Source organism: Fundulus heteroclitus, chromosome 8 (genome assembly GCF_011125445.2).
Source record: "Fundulus heteroclitus isolate FHET01 chromosome 8, MU-UCD_Fhet_4.1, whole genome shotgun sequence".
NCBI classification, from domain to species: Eukaryota; Metazoa; Chordata; class Actinopteri; order Cyprinodontiformes; family Fundulidae; genus Fundulus; species Fundulus heteroclitus.
In genome coordinates, this window is record NC_046368.1 from 27,899,311 (window position 1) to 27,921,397 (window position 22,087).

Genomic DNA, 22,087 nt, shown 5'->3' on the forward strand with positions numbered 1-22,087 from the left:
AGTTACCTCAAACCTCGATCAATGCTTTTCGTGAAATCCTCAGAGCCCTTCTGGATTCAGAACTCAAGATGTAGCACCTACCTGGTAATTCAGTCTGCAGAAGTTCACCACCAGTACTTCTCCTTCATCTTACCACAATCCTCCTGGCCAAAAACTATTCTGACAGGGGAAACACGGTGGGATACTCCACACAAAAACCACTACTGTCACCTGCCTCAGCTACCTGTGGATGTTCCAAGGACATCATAACTTAAGTAAGGTCAAACTAGAATACTTACCAATCGGATAGCAATCCCCTAAACTGCTTTGTTCAGAGAACATTACTTCAGCAGATCTGAGTGCTTTGTCATGGAGTAGTCTGAAGAGATTTGAGAGCTTGGTTGCATTACCAGTCCCCACCTCTCCACCAAGAGCCTTGAGAGTTGGTGATGATGCAAAATCAGGCTTGGAACTGGAAGAAGAGCTGACGTTGAAGGTGAGAGAAACTGCAGCCTATTATTTATTCTATGCAAAATCACAACTGTTTGAATAAGACACTGGTTTGCTTAGTGTAGCTAGTGGACCACAATACCACAGTAAAATGTCCTGCTCTGTTAAAGGAGAAGTCCGGTCAAAATCAGAATTCAAACCACTGAAAGTACTTTAAATACAAAACTACTACATACAGTGCAAAAAATTATACGTTTTTTTAATTATGAATAATTTTCATTTAATCATGTTTATGTGGAGGAATCCATCTTGGTCAAGAATAGTACTGTCACCTCCCATTTTTTGACGTCACTCGGCGGAACCGCAGTTGAGCAAGTTTCAATGCTCTGTTTGTCACGGCGCACTATTTTCCAACATGGCGACGACTGGTGCTCTGTACGAAGCAGAGAGTGATGAAGTACTAAGTGACAGTGATGAGAGTTCCGTGGAGCTATCATCATATTTTTGCCCCGATGTTTACACTGGTCTTGTTCTGTCACTGATCACACTCCAATTTTGCCCTTTTCCTCGCACTAGACAGTGTTTTTCACTCTTGCGTGGAGTCTATGGGGTCTGAGATGTGCTTGCGGCGGGTCTTTTGTGTTCCATCTTCTAAAACAGTTTTTGACTTTGTTGAGTTCTCAACAAATGGCGGAAGAGACTCAAGAAACCAGCAGAGTGAAAGAGAACGCACAGCGCATCACACCCATGCACACGCCCAGAGGATTCAGGCGTGGGCACACTCTCTCATGAACTGATTAAAGAAGCCTGTAGAGGCAACTGCAGTACAGTAAATAGAAGATAACTCATTCGGGCTATTGTAAGGGCATGTATAGGTCAGAAAATAAATAATATTTAACTTCAAAACTTGCGCAATGTGCCTTTAACAAGTCTACTTAAGTCATTTGTACAAATCTACATATCAAGCACGATTTCCTTTTCCTCAGAGGTTTGTATTTTCTCACATTTATCACACCTAAAAGCCCATCTGGCTTTTAAAATTCAATAGGTTTAGCCACTATGATGGTGAAATGTCATGCTAATAGAATAACCTGCCAACAACTGAATAAAACCAATTTCACAGTTAGGTGATGTTCAGCAAAACTTGCATGTGAAGGCTGCACACCTAAGGGGGAATGATTCAGCACAGAGAGACAGCAGAACTATGAAACATTGACTTCTCATCACGCAAATTCAATTTTGATTTCAAGGGAGTCATGAGGCGTTGTAAAAGAAAACATGAAAGAGAGTTAGAGTAGAACGTTTACAAGCATTGCTCAATGGAAAACAAACGGAAGAAGGTCAGTCCAGAGGTGTGAGTTTTGTGCATATTTAACACAATCTGTGCAACCAGTTTTACAGGAAAGACCCCTTTAAGAAGCAGGGGATAATCCAATTACAACAGTATTCGTCTCATCCTTTAACAACCACACAGTCGCAGTCATGCAGCACCAGCTTAGAGCAACAAGGAATGATAGTCAGCGTCAGTGTCTATCATAGGATCTCTCTAAGAAAAAAGGAAACTGAAGACTTGGAGACACTGTGGCAGCAACGGAGTGACAAACAGAGAATCCAGCAATGGAGAAACAGAAACCAGAGACTTAAATACATCGGGATGACAATCAGGTGAATAATAATCAACACGAGATACAACAGCTGGGGGGACGACTAGGCTGGGGAACTGAGGATGGCACGAAACAGAAGTAAACTATACACAAAACAAAAACACGGACTAAAAGATGCACAATCCCAGGAACCTAAAAACTAATACATAATCAAACACCTTGGGATCATAACAGAACTGATACCTAGACCATGAACCTTGCCTAGCTCTTTGGATCAGTCTGCCTGTCGGTCCTCCCATGCATGACCTGTACCTGCCTCACAGAACTGACTCCAGCATTTGCCTATTACCTGCATGTCATCAGCTGCTACGAGCAACCTGCACTAAGCATTGCCAGGCTCCTTTATCTTTTTGATAAACCTTTTAAAGGGTAATACTGTGCCAGGCTGAATATTGGTTCTCTGTCAGTTCTGGTACATACTTGTACCTGGTGGAAGTGAGAGTTCCAGATGTTATACATTGAAATGTATCACTTACTTTCCCCAAAAGATTAGAGGTTATTTTCCAGAACATGTTTGATATTTTCTGGAGTTTAGTGGTGTCTTTCTTGAAACGTTTATTGAGTATGCCTGCTGAGTTCTGTTGGGCCCTGAAAAGCAACTTAAGGGAACCTTTTAAGCCTCTGATAGTTTCAGAAAAGTAAGGTTTCAGAAAGTACTTCAGAAATCTGGATACATACCAGGTAATCTAAATATTTAATGTGCCTGATTAGTTCAGGTACCCAAGATATTAAAGAGTGGAAAACAAATGTCTGGGACCGTGACCAGTAGGTTCTATGAAAGATCAAGAAAAGTATCTGGTAAGTTTCTACTTCTTCCAAAGAAGCTAGTAAGTAACCAATATGTTTTATAAAACTTTACTAATATGGAACTAATATGTTTAAAGTAACCTCTAAATTCTGCTTCATAGTTGGGCTCGTAAAGTTTTTATTGAGTCCACTATTTAATATTAAACACAGACTTGGTTGTTTTTATAAATTAAATCCAGAAATACAGAGAAAGGTAAACATGTGAACAAAACGTGTTATTTACATTAATATGCATGATATTTAATTACATATCAAGCCTTTTGCAAATGATTAAGGATTGAAAATTATGTGTAAAATATAGTTAATGAAATAAATACAGGAATAAAAATGTTAAGGTCACTAAGGGGTTAAAGGCTTAAATGTGTCCTAATAGTTGTGCAACAAATTCCACCAAAGAGATTTATGAAATCCCAATACTGACTGAATTTTGTTAAACAGAAAATGCATCTTGAGCTTTTACAAAAACACATTATCATTAGTTCTCTAGTAACATCCAAAGAGAGGTGTTTTGTTTTTTATAATTATTCCACATCAATGAAACGCTTCATCTCTCACCCCTGGCCCTATAGATGTAAATCTAGGGGGAAACATCAGAACCACTAAAGGAACAAATGTGTTTTGAATCTTTGTATTTACGGTTTACCATATGGCAGCGTTGCTGGTGATAATCTTTTAAGTTACACAATACAGTTCAAGCTGAACTCGTGATGGTGGCAGTGGCCAAGATTCCTGAGGCTATTCTGCAAAGTTCTCCCAAAGTTAATGAGCCAGGGGCTTTGTAAAAAGCTGAAGGGAGTGTTCATGCCAGAAATTGAAAAGATACGTGATCCACGTACACAAGTAGTAGCTTTCAGCATGCTCACAGGACCTTGGCAAGATTGTATTTACAGTGTACCTGAAAGCAGAGGCATCATCGCTCCAAGCTTTTACATTTTGGATTTGATTTTATTTAGATGCATTGATAAAGTAAAAGTAGCTTCTGATATCTTACCCAGCTTAGAGTCTCATGATGGATTAATGCAAATGTGTAACATACACGTTTTGTCTATGAAAGTCTTCATTACCTCTGTCAAGATTAAAAGGTGCTGCAGAGAGACTGCAGAACGAGTTTTGCATGGGCTTCCAAAAAACAAAGAAAAAAATTGTCTTATGGGTGGAGGGAATGTGTGCAAGATGTATAAATGATATGAGAATAAAGTATGCAAGAAAAAAATATTGTCAGCCTTGTCTTGTCTTGTCTTATCCTCTCCTCCCTGACTGATCAGAACTTATTTCACATCCCACCCAGGATCTCTTCTTTTAAAAAATGCAGATGAATGATGGAGGACATCAAAGGTTTCCCACAAGATGCCTTTGCCTCCCACTCGCGCATGTTTCAGACATCAATAAACCATGTATGACTCATAGTTGGGAAGTCCTCGGCTAGGGAGACTGGCTCTGACAGTACGTGCAAACCTCAGCACTTTCATCCAGTTTGAGCTGACAGGTTTAACCCATATATGGAACCAGTGGTTTTAATTGTATCCTGAAAAAGCAGCTATTATATGCTATAGGCGGGCACATGAGACTTCATTTGACTCATTTTGTAATCATTAGTGAGCTCCTAATGTGCTTCAGCACCCTCTGCAGCCATTACTGTCTGAGAAAAATCATTCACACCTTCAGTTTTGTATTTATTATGTACTGACTTACAGTTCTCAATGGCAATGTTTGGAAGCTGTATATTCTTTTCATTTGTCTGTTGTTGTGGGTGTTAATAAAATATTTATTTAATTAATCGTATGATTAATAAACTGTATGATAAATTCAACCAAAGCCAAAAAAAAAAGTAAAGCAAGTAGGGTCAACTTTATGAACGAAAATATCCATACAAAGTCCATCGGAGCAAGATTGAATATACAGAACCGGCCTAAAGACCTAATGTGAACACTACGGAATAAAACACTGTGTGCTCTGCTGATCCAACATAGTATTATGCCCATCTGTTTCATGGTCGAATGGTACCTCTGCTGAAAAAGCCCTGACTCATCAAGACATGGACTCAACTTCAACTAGACCCCCAAAGGTATGCTGTGGTATCTGGCCCCAAGATGTTAGCAACATCATTTAAATCCTGTAAGTTGTGAAGTGGAGGCTCTGTGGATAAAATCTATTTGACCAGCAAAGGGGGATCTAGGGAATTATTGAGGCCAACAAGTCAACACCAAGGGCCCACAGATGTTTTCAAAGCATTCCTTAAGCAATTTAGTTTTTGCTGCAAAGGAAATTGTACTGCTTAAAGAGGCTATAGCCATCAGGGAATACTACTGCCAGTAAACATTGTCTCCAACAATGCTTATAAGAACAATAGGTGGTGCTTGTCAAGTTAACATCAAGGCTAAATAGATATTAGGACCCACGGTCTCGCAGCTGAATATTGTCTTAAGCATCACACTGTCCCTACGATCTTGCCTTCTTTCTGTGGTGCATCCTGGGGTCATGTGTTCCTGAAGCATTATGATTTTCTGTTTTGTCTTTTTGCTGCAGCGCACCATCAGTTATTTTGAAATATCTCTCCATTGAATCGCCAACTTAAGGCAGCGGACGGTTTGTGTACCCCTATGATCCTGATGTGCTATGTTGTCCATAGCTTCGGCTCCTGGTAGGGTCTCCCATGGCACATTGGCCTTTGGGGAGGGGTCAGACTAAGAACGTTTCAATCATTTTGATGATATGGCTGACCACGTCAAGAGGCAAATTTAGCCTGGATTAGAGAGACTGGTGCACCCTCTGGGATCCATACCTTTGGGGGGAGCTCACTGGCAAGTCCCTGATGGCCAAGCCTTGTTTTCTGGGAGCCGGTTAGGCTCACCCCAAAGAAGCTATGGGAAGCCCGCTTTATATGGGTCCCCCACCTGCAAATAAAAACTTCTGAATCAGGTACCATACAAGTTGGGTGGCAGGCCGCTAATTCCTGGTGGTATAATCTGGCTTTGGGAACACAGAATGTCACCTCATTGATGGGTAAGAAGCCAGAGCTGTTATGTTAGGTTGAGCTTTAGCAGCTATAAATAGTTGGACTCACCTCTTCACACAGCTTGGGCTCAACTCCTGCAGAGGGACTATATTCTCTCCTGCTTCAAAGGTGCCTAGAGAGAGAAGTGTCAACCGTGGGTGGAAATACTCACAAGCCCCTTGCAAGGGGGAGTAGTTCCTGCTCTCCCCGTCAACAGGACCAGGCTGGAGACAAAGTCCACTTTTTGTTTTGAAGATCTTTATGCATGTTGGTTTGATTGTACATCGATAAGACTGCTATATGTCTTGTTTTGAAGCTGAGTGAAACCAGCTCACATAAATCAACAAAGTCAGATAAATGGAATAGAAGGAAACCTTTAGCAGCCCAAGACAGAGATATTTTTCTCCGGAGATTTATGAATCTAAATATGCTTCTCCATGGTCTGTCTGGTGTATACAGGAAATAATCTTCCATAACATGCTTGTCATCCTTTAAAATTATCATTTGCTCAAACGTCAACCCTCTGCCCAATAAACGAGATAAATGGGGCCTGCAGTATTTATATCAACCTCTTTTTCCAAAAATGTGAGTAAAATGAAATTACAAGGAGTAGCTGTGAGGCATAGAAAAGACAACGAGCGGAATGGAGGAGCTAGAAGTTATATACTTCCATACTTGTGCAGCACTGCAAACAAGGAAAACGATTAACTAGATTGTAACCAATAACTACATTTATGGATAAAACGGATAGTTCAAGACTTGTTATGTGAAGTTTTCCTAAAAGGTTAAGTCACATCCACGTTGAAAATCTGTATTGCAGTCTTTATTCAGTATACATCCAGAATAATTGGTCCAGGAAGCTGAAGCTAACAAATAGTCAAGACAAATGTTCCCTTTTACCATCTTCAAACATCTCCAGTCTGAAAAACATCACTGCAGTTGATAATTACACTATTTTATAAACCTTTAAAATATTGTGATGTTTGCACTAAACAGTTATTTACATACAACTAGTGAATATTTACATTGTAAAACATAAAATATGTGTGCCACCGGTAACTGTCCTGTGTGAACATGTACTGATATCAGGACATGAAACGTGTTTTCAGTAACAGAGAGTAACAGAAAAGCAAGGCTTGTAAGAAATGTATAACCTGGTGTTCTCTTTAACCTTGATGCAGCTTTAACCTGACGTTTATTCTGCTTTACTCACTCAATCCCAGACAGTTGCCATGATTGAAAATGTTTCATGTTTCATTTTCAGAATGTGTTTTACGCAGGAAGATAATCGGTGTTGCACTGCCTCAAATCTCCACTTCCTGAGTCAATTATAAGCTTCTTTGCAAACAAACACTCAATTCAAACGTGATGCAAGTTTAAAGATTCAGAAAACTGTTAACATCAACCGCTACAATATTTTTTGTGACTGGAGAGGTTTTAGGTTTGCAGTAAAAACCTTTGGTCTCGACCCCTCTTTGACTATTTGCCAACTTCGATCTCCAGAACCAAATAATTCCCATCTTCTGCTCTCTTCTTCTAATCGGCTTGAGATTTTTGAAAGCTAGGCTCATTTTCAGTTCCTCCTCTGAGGTGAGCTCTCTGAAGGTTAAGTATTATCTGCATTTGTGAATGCTTTGGTAAAAAGTCATCTGTGAATCTGACCAAATAGGCACAGAACAAGAAGCAGGAGAAAAGCCAATATTAAAACACTTGTTTCAAAAGGTTTGAGCCGCCTCTCCTTTTTCGGTCATTCGTTGTTTTTCTTCAAGTGCTCTCACGACCAGTGTGCTGTCAAGATGCAAATATGCTGAAAACCCCGGTCGTGACTGTTCCTGGTGCTGTTCACAGCCTGTCATCGAGGAAGCCAGTGCTAAGAGTGTTCTTCCAAGATCCCTAGTTAGTCTTCAAGCAGAATTCAAAATGGGTAAGGGACAGCTACTTCACGCTCACAGCAGTGCTTCCTCTTGTGTAAGCAGAATACTTCTGCTGTGGCACAGGAAACTAAACTCATAAATAAACTCTGTTTCGTGAATATTTAATCCACTGAGTTATGTAAACCTATTCAGTGCTTTTAATTTCAAGATTTGAAGCTTTGATCTGTAGAATTTAGAGCAATTAGTTCCCTTTAAATTAATTTACCAAGCTTTTTTGTTAATGTTACAATACGAGCAAAGATTGGTTTATTTTTTCAAATAGAATGGATAGACTTTTTCTATAGGATGTTGATATTTGTCGAAAAAACTTTAAATAAGGGTGTGCTTTGGTGGTTCAGAGGTTAGCACGCATGTGGCCGACCCGGGTTCGACTCTGACCAGTGGTCCTTTGCTGCATGTCTCTCCCCCTCTCTCATACCTTCTTTCCTGTCGGCCCACTGTACAAAAAACAAGCCACTAGTGCTGTAAAAAGTTCAAAAATAAATAAAGAAAGAACATAACTTCCAAGTTAATGACAGGGAAAATAGTTTTCAAAAATATTACTGATACTTTTAGTGTCATCCTGATGTGGAAATTCAATTAAATGTTTCCATGGCAATAGCTGAAAAACCACTAAAACCTGCATTTGTTATGTATCTGTATTTAAAAACATTATTTGGTTCTTTATCGTTTTTAGCCAATGGAAAGGATGATGCTGGTGAACTCGATCAGCCAGACACAGTGTTACAATTTAAAAGGTTTATTGAAGGGAATGAGTTTTGGCAGGTGAGGCAGGCAAGCAGAACCAGACTTGACAGAATGAGTAATGGCTGAAGGTGACCAGAGCAGGAGCAGCAGAACAGGCGATGTGGACCGGGGAACCACCAGAACAGGCAGAGCAAGCAAGCAAGAGTCCAGCTGGCTGAGCACACAGGATCTGGTAGAGGAAGGGCACATCACACTAGACGACATGAGACCAGAAGAGAAGAGACATTCTGGCAGGGATGAGTTGGCTGAGGCAGGTTTATGTAGGCAGGTGAACAGGTGAGCAGAGTTGACAGTAATTACTGGCAGCAGGTGGAGCTGATGTGCGCTAATTGACTGGAGACTGAGCTGATTGGATAGTGGCTGAGAGACGACAGGATGATAGGAAAAGTCCAGAAAAGTCCAAAGCAAAACAAACAAAAACCTAAATCATGACAGCCAATGTATGAAGAGTCACTGTGCATGGTCCAAAGAGCCAGTTGGAGTACCGGAGCAGCAGGTTGCAGACCGCTGACCTAAACTCACCCGCTGGGTATGGAAAGCTCTAATCAGAGAAGAACTAAGTGGCCCAGAGCAACTCTGGAGGAGCTGCAGAGATCCACAGCTCTGATGAGAGAATCTGTCGACACAATAGCTATTAGATCTGCATCTATAAAATCTGGCCTTTGAGAAAGAATGGCAAGAAGAAAGCCACAGTGGAAGGAAAGCCTCAATAAGTCTCATTTGCAGTTTGTATTTCAGAGCCAGAGCATTTATAGAAGTAAATTCTACTCACTTATGATGAAGGCTGCTAAACTCTCCCTCTTGGGCTTCTTTGTCTTAACAGAAACTGCCTGTGATAGTGTGAATACAGCATGCCCGGTGAGGTGTGAAGGTTGTTCTGAGTCTCTATGCTGTGGCTGAGGATGCTTGCTTTTTTGCAATGCATCTTCTTAGATTTTGACACAAGTTGTTTTGTTTGTTTTTTTTGTCACGGGTCCTGTCTGGCAGTGTAGCATTAACAACTGATGTCTGAACGCCAAAGAGAACCCACCAGATTTTACTTTCACAAGTGGAGCCTTACTGCTTTCGCCATAGCGCTCCACTGGATTTATATATGCAAAAAGTTGTGTTCTACATGATGCTGATCGTCAAGATAATAACTTGTTCCACCTGGGCTGTGGATCAGTGCAGCTCCTCCACAGTTGCCATGGGCCTCTTTGCTGACAAGCAGATCAGTTTAGGTGGACGACCCTATCTTGGCAGGTGTACAGCTGTATCATACTGTCTATGTTTGGATGATGGACTGAACAAAGCATGTCATATTGTTTCATAACCTAACACTACATTAAACTTCTCCACAGCAGTATCACAGCCATGTCTGGTATTTGCCTGATTAAACCCTCTAACGAACCTCCAAGACCTTCACAGAACAGCTGATTATGTACTGTCTGGGATTAAAGGCAGTTGGACGCTTTAGGTTTTATGTAGGGGTATCAGAGTAGAGGGTGGTGAATCCAAAGCAATGTGATCTGTATTTGTAAATCAGTTTGAAAATCATGCATCTGTTTTCTGACACAAATATGTGTTGCTTTGTGTCGGTTCATCTAAAATCCCCCCCAAAAAGAGCGCAGTGCTGATTGTATACATGTTTTTCTATTCCAGTATTATTTGATGTCTAAACATTTCCCGAGTTTCAACTTTATATTTGAATCCAAGCTTAAAAATCTTGAGTTGAAAGTAGAGACTTCTGGAGACTTATTTTACAACAGCTACAGTCACGCCAAACCAGTGAAAGATGTAATTTGCTTCGCACAATTTAGTAGATTTAGGGTGATCTGCATCTCGCTGACGTGACTGATCTCCCTGGCCTGCAGGATCATAATCACTTAACACGCAGGGATTTTGCAAAGCCAGTTACCAGATGATTTCTCCTTTCACTAACTATCATAAAGAGGCAAGTGTTCTGGAACACAGGACAGCTTCCCGAGTCTTCCACGAAAAACTTGAACTGGTTTCAAAGTAAGGCAGGTTTCCTGTTAGTTTCACCCATACAAGGCACGTACTTGCCTTTAGATGATCCTGCTTCTCACTTAATCAATTCATTTCATTACTATCATTGTCTCCTATATAGTAACTCTACCAATTTGTACTCATGCAACAGTGAACTGCGTTTTTCACAGACTTATCCTGCTTTTTTTCTAAATCTGTCTCTGTGCGGTCTCTGGTTGTAACAGAAACGTTTAAGCAGGTTTGCAAGGTGTAGTAGTGCTTTGTGGATGTGGGGACCTATTCTCAGTCGTGCGGATGATGACTGTAATTTGGCTATAGAAAGAAAAAGTGCTGAGCTGGCAAAGCCTGCCTGTCTCGGGAAGGTCATAGCATTCCCTTGTCACTGACAAATTAGCTATATCAGGCTCTCCACCGTTCTGCTCTGTTGTCTTTAAAACTGGGATCCAGGTAGGAGAGCACTGAGGCCTGAAACGCAATGCACCTTACAAAGGTATTGATACCTCGTGTTAACATTCACATTGTTCCACATTACAACCGCAAAGTATTTTATTGGATTTTATGTAATAGACCAAAACAGTTGTGCTTTTTTTCCTTTTACAGTGACCTTTTTGTCCCTTCTCCGTAAAGACTTATTTTTTTTTGAAATGCACATTTCTCATGTCAACAGAGAAGTGCTGGAAGCTAATACAGCAGTCTACACATTTTAAATAAGACACAAAGACAAAGAATTTTAAAAAATTATTTTTGATGGAGTTAGTTCATATTTTTGCACATGCAATATTTTTCATTCATTCATTGACAGTCATGGAGGGGAAATTGTACACACCTATAAATACTCATATTTTAAAGTTTGGGGATTGATAACGGACGACTGTGGCAAAGAGCATCAGCCTGTATCTCCTCCATAGTGAACTTACAATTTACAAATAAACTTACTTTCAGCTATAATTATTTGGCCCTCCCATTTTTTATTAGGCATGGCTAAAAAGCTATTTCTAGCTATGCCACTGTTTCATCCTCCTTCCACAATCCAAACATATGACAGTTGATTACCCTCAATATTGATTGTGCTTAGGTATGAGTTTGTTCTCGGGTAGTTTTTTGTCCTGCTAGTCTTCATGCTGCCCTGTAATGGATTGGTGACCTGTGCAGGATGTGCCCCGTCTACTGCCCAATGGTCGCTGGAGATCACAACCCTGAAAGCACAAGCGGGTGTTATGATCTTGGCCAGTCACTAGTGCCAGATTATTACAAGCCATCGGTGTGTTAAATCCAGCATCCTGAATCCTGTCTGCTTGCTTGCCTGTTTCCTCACCTGTTACTGTCTTCTGACCCTCTGAGTCTGCCAAGCCCGTCAGACCTGATTATTGTGCTGTCTGGATTTCTGACCTGTTTCTGTGCCCTGACTTAGCCCTCATATTCTGCTTTGGACTGTCTCTGGATTTCTGATCACCCGGCTCTGACTCTGGACCTGTGCTCGGATCTCGGACTCTGGTTATTCCCCCTGATCATCCTGCCTGACTCTGCTATCACGGTTCTGACCCTGTGCCTGTTTTTTTCTACCACCGAGCACCTGCCAGTCCTGTGAGTAAGATCATTTAGGCTGCCCTGATCGGACTCTGATTCAGTTTCACCTGCAGCCGTTTCACCTCAATAAACTGTTTTGTTAACATCTGATCTTGTCTGGCTGAATTCTGGATCCTCGGTTTCAAGTCATTACAGCGGGTACAGACAATGGATGGAGCCGTCGACCTGTCTTGATCTGAGGAAAGTCCTCTCCGTTCCTCACTTTGTGTTTTGAGATGTTTGAGGGGTTTCTTGAATGTATAATCTCTTTCAGATAAAGGCATCCCAACAAAATCTAGAGCAGGTCATAGACTAGGACCAAGACTTTTCATTTCTTAATTCGCACCCAGTCCTTGGTTGATTTACTCTGTTTTTGGGCCATTGTCTTGTTGCTTCAACTTTCTTTTTTACTTTTTCTTTTTTTACAGATTGTCTGACTTTCTTGAAGGATTCTATGGAGCCACGCAAAGAATCCAAAAACCCTGATACTTCCATCTTTATGATTCACAGTTGATGTGAGGTTCTATTCATACAATACTGCTCTGTTTCACAACAAACATGTTCTGCTCTGGTGTGAAAGAAATTCTCATTTAAGACTAATCTGATCAAAGAACATAATTTCAGAAGTCCTGGTTCTTTTCTATGTTCTCTCTGGCAAACTTTGGTCTTTATATTTATATCTTTATATTTTTTGGGGAGAAAAATAAATGTTTCTTGCTCCCACACCTTGCATATAAATGACACGTTTAGCAGGCTTTTTTCTGATTCTCCAGGCATGCACTTTCATATTAATATTAGCAAGAGTCTGCTCTAGATTCCATTATGACATTTTTGTATTTTATGAAACCTATTCATTTCTCACTAGAAATGTTTTTTCTCAGTTTTGATTGCTAATTTATTATCATTGTAAATGCTAATGATTATGAAACTGACATTAAATCTCCAAATATGTTGGGAAACCACACAGGCTTTCAAAGAGATCCTTTTTTTTTTTAGATTGACAGCCATGATGGATTTTTATCTATATTGTTTAAGTTGAAAGGAATCTAATGCAGCAAGTAATTTGCAACAAATGACTGGATGTAAATAAGAGCCTCCATCTCATTTCAAGCTCCTGTTTGTGGAACAGGTTTAAGACTAGAACTCAGCCATTCTCCTTATGACATCTATAAGTGGTTGTCTTCATTATGAAGCTTCCCTCAGCTCAGTGGCTCGGTGCATCCTCTTCCAGGAGACAAGCCTGAATCTTTAAATCAATTATGGAAATGGGTTAGTAAGTGTACCATGACAAAGTCATTTAAGACATGATTCAACGGACTGTAATGTGAGTGACTCAGGGAGTGTGTGTTCTGTGTGATATTACTCAGCAAATTATGACACAGCAGGTCTCTGACCACATGTATGAATCCAAAGCTCATATGGAGGAATACAAGATCAGTCATAATCCATGATAATAAGTTGAAGATGCTTTTGTGTTAACCCCTATTTATCATCAAGGTAAATATCAGAATTCACATAGAAGTATGACTTAGCATGTTTGAAAGACGTGTATGTTCTTTTCTGAAAAGTTCAGGTGAAATGTTTTGTTAGAACAATGATCCAGGGCCTGATTCAGCCTGAAGTACACATCAGTCTTAATACAAAGATGTGCAGTCTCAATGAGAATGTTATGTTTATTTTTAAATAGATCTAACTTCTTTATACCCGTGTACTGGTGAAAAGGAGTGATAAGATTTCAGCTCTGAAGAGTGGTGAGGGGTTCTGTGTGACTCAATACCAGGTGATCTAAAATACCATACTGCCTCCTACTGGCCCTACTGTATATGGTTTTCTTTCTGCCTACTAGGCTTCATTTCCAGCACCTTGCACCTTGAACTTTTTTTTTTTACATTTTGTCATTTTGAATCCACACACTTTAAAGTATTTAATTGGAATTGAATGTTGAAGCCACAGACTGCAGTGCATGATTATGAAGTAGAAAAATATGTGGTTTTCAGACCATTTTCAGGTTAAAGCTCTGTATCCAGATGATTTAGTTTGAACCCCTTTTACCCTGATACCCATTAACAAACTCCTATGCAACCGGTTTCCTTTATTCTTAGTATACAATTTAACTGTTCTCTGAAGGCCTTAGAGATTTATCAGAGTACTTTAGAGAACAAACACTATAATGAAGATCAATGAACACACCAGGCAGGTAAGGGTTAAGATTGAGAGGAAGTTTAAAGCAGAGTTAGCTAATAAAATAATGTCTCAAGCTCTGAACATCTCATGGAGTGATGTTCAACTCAATAATCTAAAAATGGAAAGAGCATGGCACAACTACAAACCTTCTTTGGTCATTCACGTAAGCTGACAGGCCAGACAAGGAGAGCGTTGAACAGAGGAAGCAGCCAAGAGGCCCATGGTAACTGCTGAGGTGCTGCTGAGATCCACATTCAGATGGGAGAATCTGTTGACAGGGCAACAATCAATCGAGCACATCACAGATCTGGCCTGTATTAAAGAGGGCCAGAAGAAAAGGGATTGTTAAAAGGCTTAAGTAATTATGTTTGCATTTTCCCACAAGCCCTGCAGGAGAGTCATCGACAAACGCATGGAAGAAGAGCAAAATGTAACTGTTTGGCCTACGTGCAAATTCATATGAATAGAGGCAAACTAGCAATGCACTACCCCATAGTATCACCTGCACTTGGTGGAGATATTACACTGGGGAGTTTTTCTGTTCTTCATTTTTTGTTTTGCGTTTTGAAGAGATGGGTTGATAGGAAATAGACAAAGCTAATTACAGGACAATCCCAAAAACCTGCAAAATAATTCAGATTGGGCATCGATCCTAAACGTAAAGGTAACATACTGAACTACAACGGAATATGTATATGTTCATAGTCATGCTTCATCCATTGGTTAAACTTTTCAATCTCTATGTGTCATGTTTGGTTTGTAAAAATACAGAGACTAAACAGGAAAAAAGTACGTTCTTTAAGAATAAAATTTAAAAGAAATTTACAAGTAGAATGTGCACACCAGGATGCACGTCACGAAATATGGGTAACTAATAGACATAGAACGTAAGGGGTAACGGGGAAATGTGGAACCTGAAGTCAACACAATGCAGAACAGCTTCAGAGAAGAATCTCTTAAACTTAGTGGTGAGTTTACGAGAAGCAGAGAGCAAAGACAGCCAGGGATGTGGAGCAGCTGTGGCAGAAGGACAGTGAGGAAGCTGAGGGCGAGATACTACTTATACGAGATAGAGCTGAGCTGGCACACAAAGACACTATCAAGCTAAAGGAAAAGATAAATGGAGATGAAAAAGGAAATAATACTAAACATACAAAGACCAGAACACAAGAACAAGTTAAGACACTTTACACAAAAGCATAAACTAATATGGCGAGGCCTAAATGAAAATAAAGAAACACCAAAGAAACACTAAAAACACTAAAAAAATCCAAACACATGGAGGTTGTGACAGTACAAAACTGATATAATTATTTCCCAAAGCACTTCTACCTGTAACTGCCATAAAAGATAATTGCATTCAATTCTGGAAACAATGTATCGTTTTCTTTTTGCTTCACAGTTACAAGCTTGTAAGGTCTGTATTTTACATCCCTGTAAAATACAGACATTTGTCGGTGTACGGTGACAAAACTTGAAAAAGGTATTATAATCTGGGTGCTGCTGGTTAAAACAGAAAACTGATATGTATAATCTGATTCACAGTAAAAAACATTATGTGTCATTAGGAAAAACAGCAAAAGGCTGCAGCCTGCAGGATTTCTATATTATGGGGGTGACAGTAACATGATAGATAATTAAATCCAGTCAGCCAAGAATATATGGCTGTAAATAGAAAAATGAATGACTACTGGCCCATACTAATCTACAACCACTCCTTGTGACAGAGCCATTAGCTTGCTACACATCAAAATGACTTTCAAACACAGTTTTGGATTTCTGCAGCATTATTGCAGAAGACATTTCAAATAAAATGAAAACTTCTTTACTGTTTAATGGGGACATATGGTTAAACAGGTAAAGGTTAGGGTTAGGGGAAGAGGACTAACTACTTCTCCTAAGGGAGAAAGTGGGTGCACAGTCCATCCTGTGGGGGACCCTACGCCCTTGGTTCCAGGGAGGCTGTGGTTGACGCTTATGTCCTCCAAAGTGAACCATAGTCCCCCTATCCTATTCCATGTAGTCACCCATCCAGTGAAGAAGTGAATCGTTTTCTTAACCAATTAACTAACTAAATATGTTTTTTAACTGTAAACAAAATCCTTAAAAAATGTAAATTATGAATAATACATTAAATTATTGTTACTTGAAAAAGTTGTTTGTAAAAGGTTTAAAAAGAAAATATTTTTAGAAAAAGTCCAAAAAAAACTTTCTTTCATTTTTTTTGTTTGAGATTAAATATCTCTGGTATTTCAAAAAATGCTCAAAAGTAACAAAAAGTATTCCGATGTGACATTTTAGAGCCTTCTCCAGGCTTAGACACACTCCAAACGAGCTTGCATGCTGTCTCTATGATGTAATTGCCCTGCCTGACAGCAGATCTTTAGGGCTAGGGTCAGGATCAGGCCAGACAAAGGCTTGACAACAAGTCTATGGAAGTAAAAGCACAGTCCTCACTTTGTACTTTAAACAAGGATGGGCAAGTGCATGCGCGCGTGCATGTGGTAGGGTAGGTCTGCGGTGATGTTTTTCTTTAGCAGGAACATGAAAACTGGTCAGGGCAGATCCAGCCAAGTTAAGTTTACCTGTGTAGAATTCTTCCAACACCTGGCAATCGAAAGTGCTTTACAAAAAATAAGAAAGGGAGACTGAACTATTCATCCCTTTTCCATAGCCACTTATCTGTGCAGGATTGCGGGGGGGGCTTGTGCCCCCACGTGGGGTACACCCTGGACGTAACTAGTCCAACACAGGGCTATGCATGCTTTCCCGGTTCTTACTTACACACAAACACACACACACACACACATATATATATATATATATATATATATATATATATATATATATATATATATATATATATATATATGTGTGTGTGTGTGTGTGTGTGTGTATATATATATATATATATATATATATATATATATATATATATATATATATATATATATATATATATATATATATAAAATACCTGGGACAGAGCAGGTCCAGGTGGGAACATCCCTCTCCCCCAATGATATCCTGCAGATCATTCTGGGGGACCCAAGGCGTTCCCAGGCCAGACAAAATATATAGTCCCTCCAGTGGGTTCTGGGTCTTCCCTAGTTGTGGCGGTTCCAGACCAAATATAACATGGTGGGACCTGTGTTTTTTCATCTAGAAACAGAACAAGGGGAGTGCTGGGGGAGTGGTTAGAGCAGCGCGCTTGCGCTCTGAGAAGGATGCAAGTACCCGGTTCAATCCCAACTGCCTGCACTCAGGGTCCCTGAGCAAGACCCTTAACCCCCGCTGCACAGTGGCAGCCCACTGCTCCCCAAGGGGATGAAAGTGAATTTCTCCATTGTGAGATCAATAAAGTTAAATTAAATTAAATTAACAATAGAACAGGAAATAAAAAAAGAAACAGGGCAATATCTCATTGATTAATAGCTCCATGGGGGCTCCAAAAATGCAGGCTGCAGTTATGGTTACTGCACCAGTGCACTATGATCAACAGAAATTGATTTAGTATTATGTCCTCAGTACAGGGGCCAGGACAGGCCAAGATCAGTTCTAGAGGGGCACTGGTCCCTGTTGGCCCCTGTCTAGAACCATCCATGTTCCCAGTCGGACATGCTCAGAAAACCACCCAGGGCACATGCTGATCAGATGCCCAAACAACCTCAACAAGGGAAGTAGTGGCTCTTCTTTGAACTCCTCCAGGATGACAGAGCTTCTCACCTTATCTCAAAGGCTGAGCCGGCCACCCTCTGGGGGAAGTCCATTTCAGCCTCTTGTATCTGGGATCATGTTTTTCCAGGTATGATCCATCCGATGACCATAGGTGTTGATCAGAACGTTGATGGACCAGTAAATCAAGAGCTTTTCTTTTTGACTCAGCGTTTTCTTCATCACAACAGACCAGAGCAGCTCCCGCAATAATGCGAAGGAAGCCCCAATCCATCTGTCCATCTCTGGTTCCTTTGCACCATCACTCATAAACAAGATACCAAGGTACTTAAACTTCTCTGCTTGAGACAGAGACTGTCCCCCACCCCAGAGGGGGCAATCCAACTGTTTCTGGTCAAGAGGAGCTGACCCTCATTCTGACTGCTCTGCATTCAGCAGTGAATTGCTCCAGTACATGCTGGAGGTCATGGCTTGAAGAAGCCAAAAGAACCCCATTATCTGCACAAAGCAAAAACTAGATCCTGAGGTTCCAAAGCCAGATACCCTCCTCTTCACAACTATGCCTTTAGTGAGGTGCGTCGGCTGAATTTTGATGCTTGATTTAGCATTTATCCATTCTTATTTTAAATCAGTATCAATGTTGTATCACAATAAAAAAAGCATCTGAAATTTCTATTTTCTTTGCAGTTGTTCACATCAGGGATTGAGACATCTGACTACAGAACCAGGCGGCAACTAGTTAATATGTTTTGGTCACTCAAGTAGAAATAAACCTCAATTTTCAAAAGGTCAGCTGACTGTATACTTTGCTCCTAAAAATGTTTTGTTTTATAGCATTTAGTGTTAATGAGGAGGCCTCATACCAATACAGGGTGCTATATTTCATGTTCTACACCTTATATCTCCCCATTTTTCTCCACCAAGAGTTGTGTGAAAAAATTGCCTTAACTTAAAAAAGGACCTTTTTCATGTTTAGAAGGATCTCATTGGGGGATCCATCCTAAACAAAGTCTTTGGATTATTATAGTTGAAATTTACTCTAACACCATTCTAAAACTTAAGCAAGGAGTAAAGTTTTGAAAAGAAAATGATCAGTAGATTAGCAATTTTTTCGCAGGTTCCTCTTAGGTTCCACATCGATATTTGATCAGGGTTTGCATCCGACACATAAACAGAACACCCAAACGTGCATCTTTACCTGCAATACTACAAGCCACCAGCAGATGGAGTAAAGGTCTACACCCAACTCAGATCAGTGAGGAATCCTTATATAAGACACAAACAGTGAAAGCTGACCTCCCTGACATCATTTCTCAGCAGTCAGCAGTCACTTTCCCAATCAGCTGGTTTAAAGTAGCTTTTTTTTTTTTTTTTTTTACTGATCTTTAAAAAAGGTATACTGTTTTGGCAGTGTGTGGCAAAATGCTAGGTTGATGTGCCCAGTTATCACTGATATGACTTTAAATGATGCATCCTGCTGAAGCATCTGCTTCCTTCCTTTTTGGCCACTCACAGAGATGCTGACCCAAGGGGAATGTGAGGCTCAAAAGAGGATGTGATTTAATCAGTTTACGGCTCGATCAGCCCTGCCTGAGTCATGGTCCCTGACTCTCCCGGTCGCTAAATGAATCACAGACTCACTAAGTGGGGAACAATTTGTATGTCACCATGATCACATCACCTGCCTCAATCCTCTCTCCAGCAAAAACAACAAGTCCTTTCCCCGCCAGAGCCGGCACGTTGCCGGGCGACCAGCAGGATTTTCAGGACGGCAACGTGAAACAAAAGGATTGGCTGCGGGAAACCAGATCTGATTTTCACCAGTGCGATCTGAGAGATAAGGGTCGGACCTGCCAGGCCAGCTGTGGCTGTGCTCCTGTGAAACGAACACAGGACACTCTCTTCTCTCTCTGAATCCTATTACTTTGCGCAAGTTCAAATTAATGAGTCTGAAAGGCTCAAAACTAATACTTTGGAGCCAAAGGGAATCCGGCAAAGTGATTTAAATCGCTCAGTTCAGTGCACTTCAATGAGTGAAGCTTCAGCTTCCTTCCACTCCAACTTCCTTTTAATGGAAGCACATCGTGTGGTGCTAATAGAAGTCTTATGGCTTCCTTGAAAACAAGCAAACCCACAAACCTCATGACCCAGCTGAATGCTCTGCTTTTCTCTCTTTTAATTGGTTGAAATTAGCCAGACAAACAGCGCGTGTGCCGCAGTGGACAGCCCCTTGCATCGTGCCGTTGATTTTCCAGCAATCCCTCATGCTGCAGTTGCATGTAGCTAGAGTGGAAAGGAGACCTTCCCTTTAACCGGAAGAAACCTCCAGCAGAACCTAGTGTTACAGGTGGACAGGCTATCTGCTTAACGGACTAAAACTGGGCAGTGGTTCCACTGTAGGGGAGCCTGTGAGTTGGTGGATGCTACCGGATATATTTCAAGAAATTACACAAGTTTTCACCATCGTATTGTCAATTACATATGCCCCCCCCCCCCCCCCCCCCCCCCCCCATCAAGAAAGAGCAACACCAATCAATGATCAAAGCTATAAACTTGATGTTAAAGTTCAAAATGTCCAAAATGTTTTTTAAATATGAATTTAGGTGAGCAGAGACTGACACATTAATGTATAAAAAGACACATAACTGCATCTTTCCTGCTGTCTGATATTACATCAGATTATTCTTATCCTGGTTTCTGTTAGTGAGGATTGACCCCAAAAAATGTATTTGCTAAATGCCAGAATACATTTCCTGAGTATTCGGGAGAACTACCTTTTAAACCGTGGGGTTTGGGTCAAACGTTTTGTACATATTCATCCATAAGCTTCGCATAACAGTTTGTTGGAAATTTAACCCAATCCTCCAGACAGATCTGGTGTAACTGGGTCAGGTTTTTAGGCCGCTTTGCTCACACATACCTTTTCAGCTCTGCCCACAATTTTTTTTTTTTTTTATGGGAATGAGATCAGAGCTCAGTTATAATGATATAAACACTGAATCATATTGTTAATTAGCCAGTTTTTTTTTTTTTTTTTTTTTTTAACAAATTTGGTGTTATAGTCACTTCAACTGGTCGTTTTAAAGACCCATTTGTCTCCAAGCTTTAACTTCCTGTCAGATGTCTTGGAATGGTGTTTCAGTATTTCCTCATAATTTTGATTTCTGATTTCATTTATTTTGTGAAGTGCACCAGTTCCTCCTGCAGCAAAACACAACACACAACAGGATGCTAACATCTGATACTTTACAGATGGGATTATGTTCTAAGGCTCTATGGTTATTATGGCCAAACACTCCAATTTTAGGTTCATCAGATGACAGGACATTAATATTTTTGCCCCTCAATGTATTTGGAAACTGTAATCTCTCTTTTTATGTTTTTTTTTTTTTTCTTCTTCTCTCCCCCCACTAAGTAACCAACGTCAATGCAAGACTTGTTTAGCTTCATGTTATGACACTCACCAGCTTCAGCCAGCATTTTCACTAGGTCTTTTGTTTTAGGGCTGACCTCAACATTTTGCATAAAAAACATGTTAATCTCAGGGACACAGAACCTGTATCCTTCCTCGACTGTATGATGGCTGGACATTCCCTCGCCTATTATACTTATTGTTCTAGCAAATGAACGCGGCATGGACAGGCTTCTGAAAATTGTACTACAAAGACCTACTAGACTGATGAAGGACAAAAATTATCTTCCTCATATCTTTACTTATTTATTCGGACTGTTCCATGATTTAACTCAAGGAAGCAAGTTTGTTGAGGTGTTGTCTAAAGATACATCCATAGATATGCCTCCATTGTTGAATTATTCAATCAGAAGCTCATAAAACCAAAAGATGTTCATCTGAAATTTCACAATGTAGACACTCTCTTAATAGCCACTTGATGTGCAATATATTTTTTCCTTATCAGCTCTAAATTCACACCAATGACAAATCCTTTCCAGCACCTTGAATCGTCTTGTTGCTGAAAAGTGCTTTACAAATAAACTTGCCTTGCCTTATCTCGTCTTCCGATTATTTCTGTCATGTGATATCTGCACCAGGTCATTGGTCTTGTGGAATGCTCAACTTACTGGCATAAAGTCCAGTC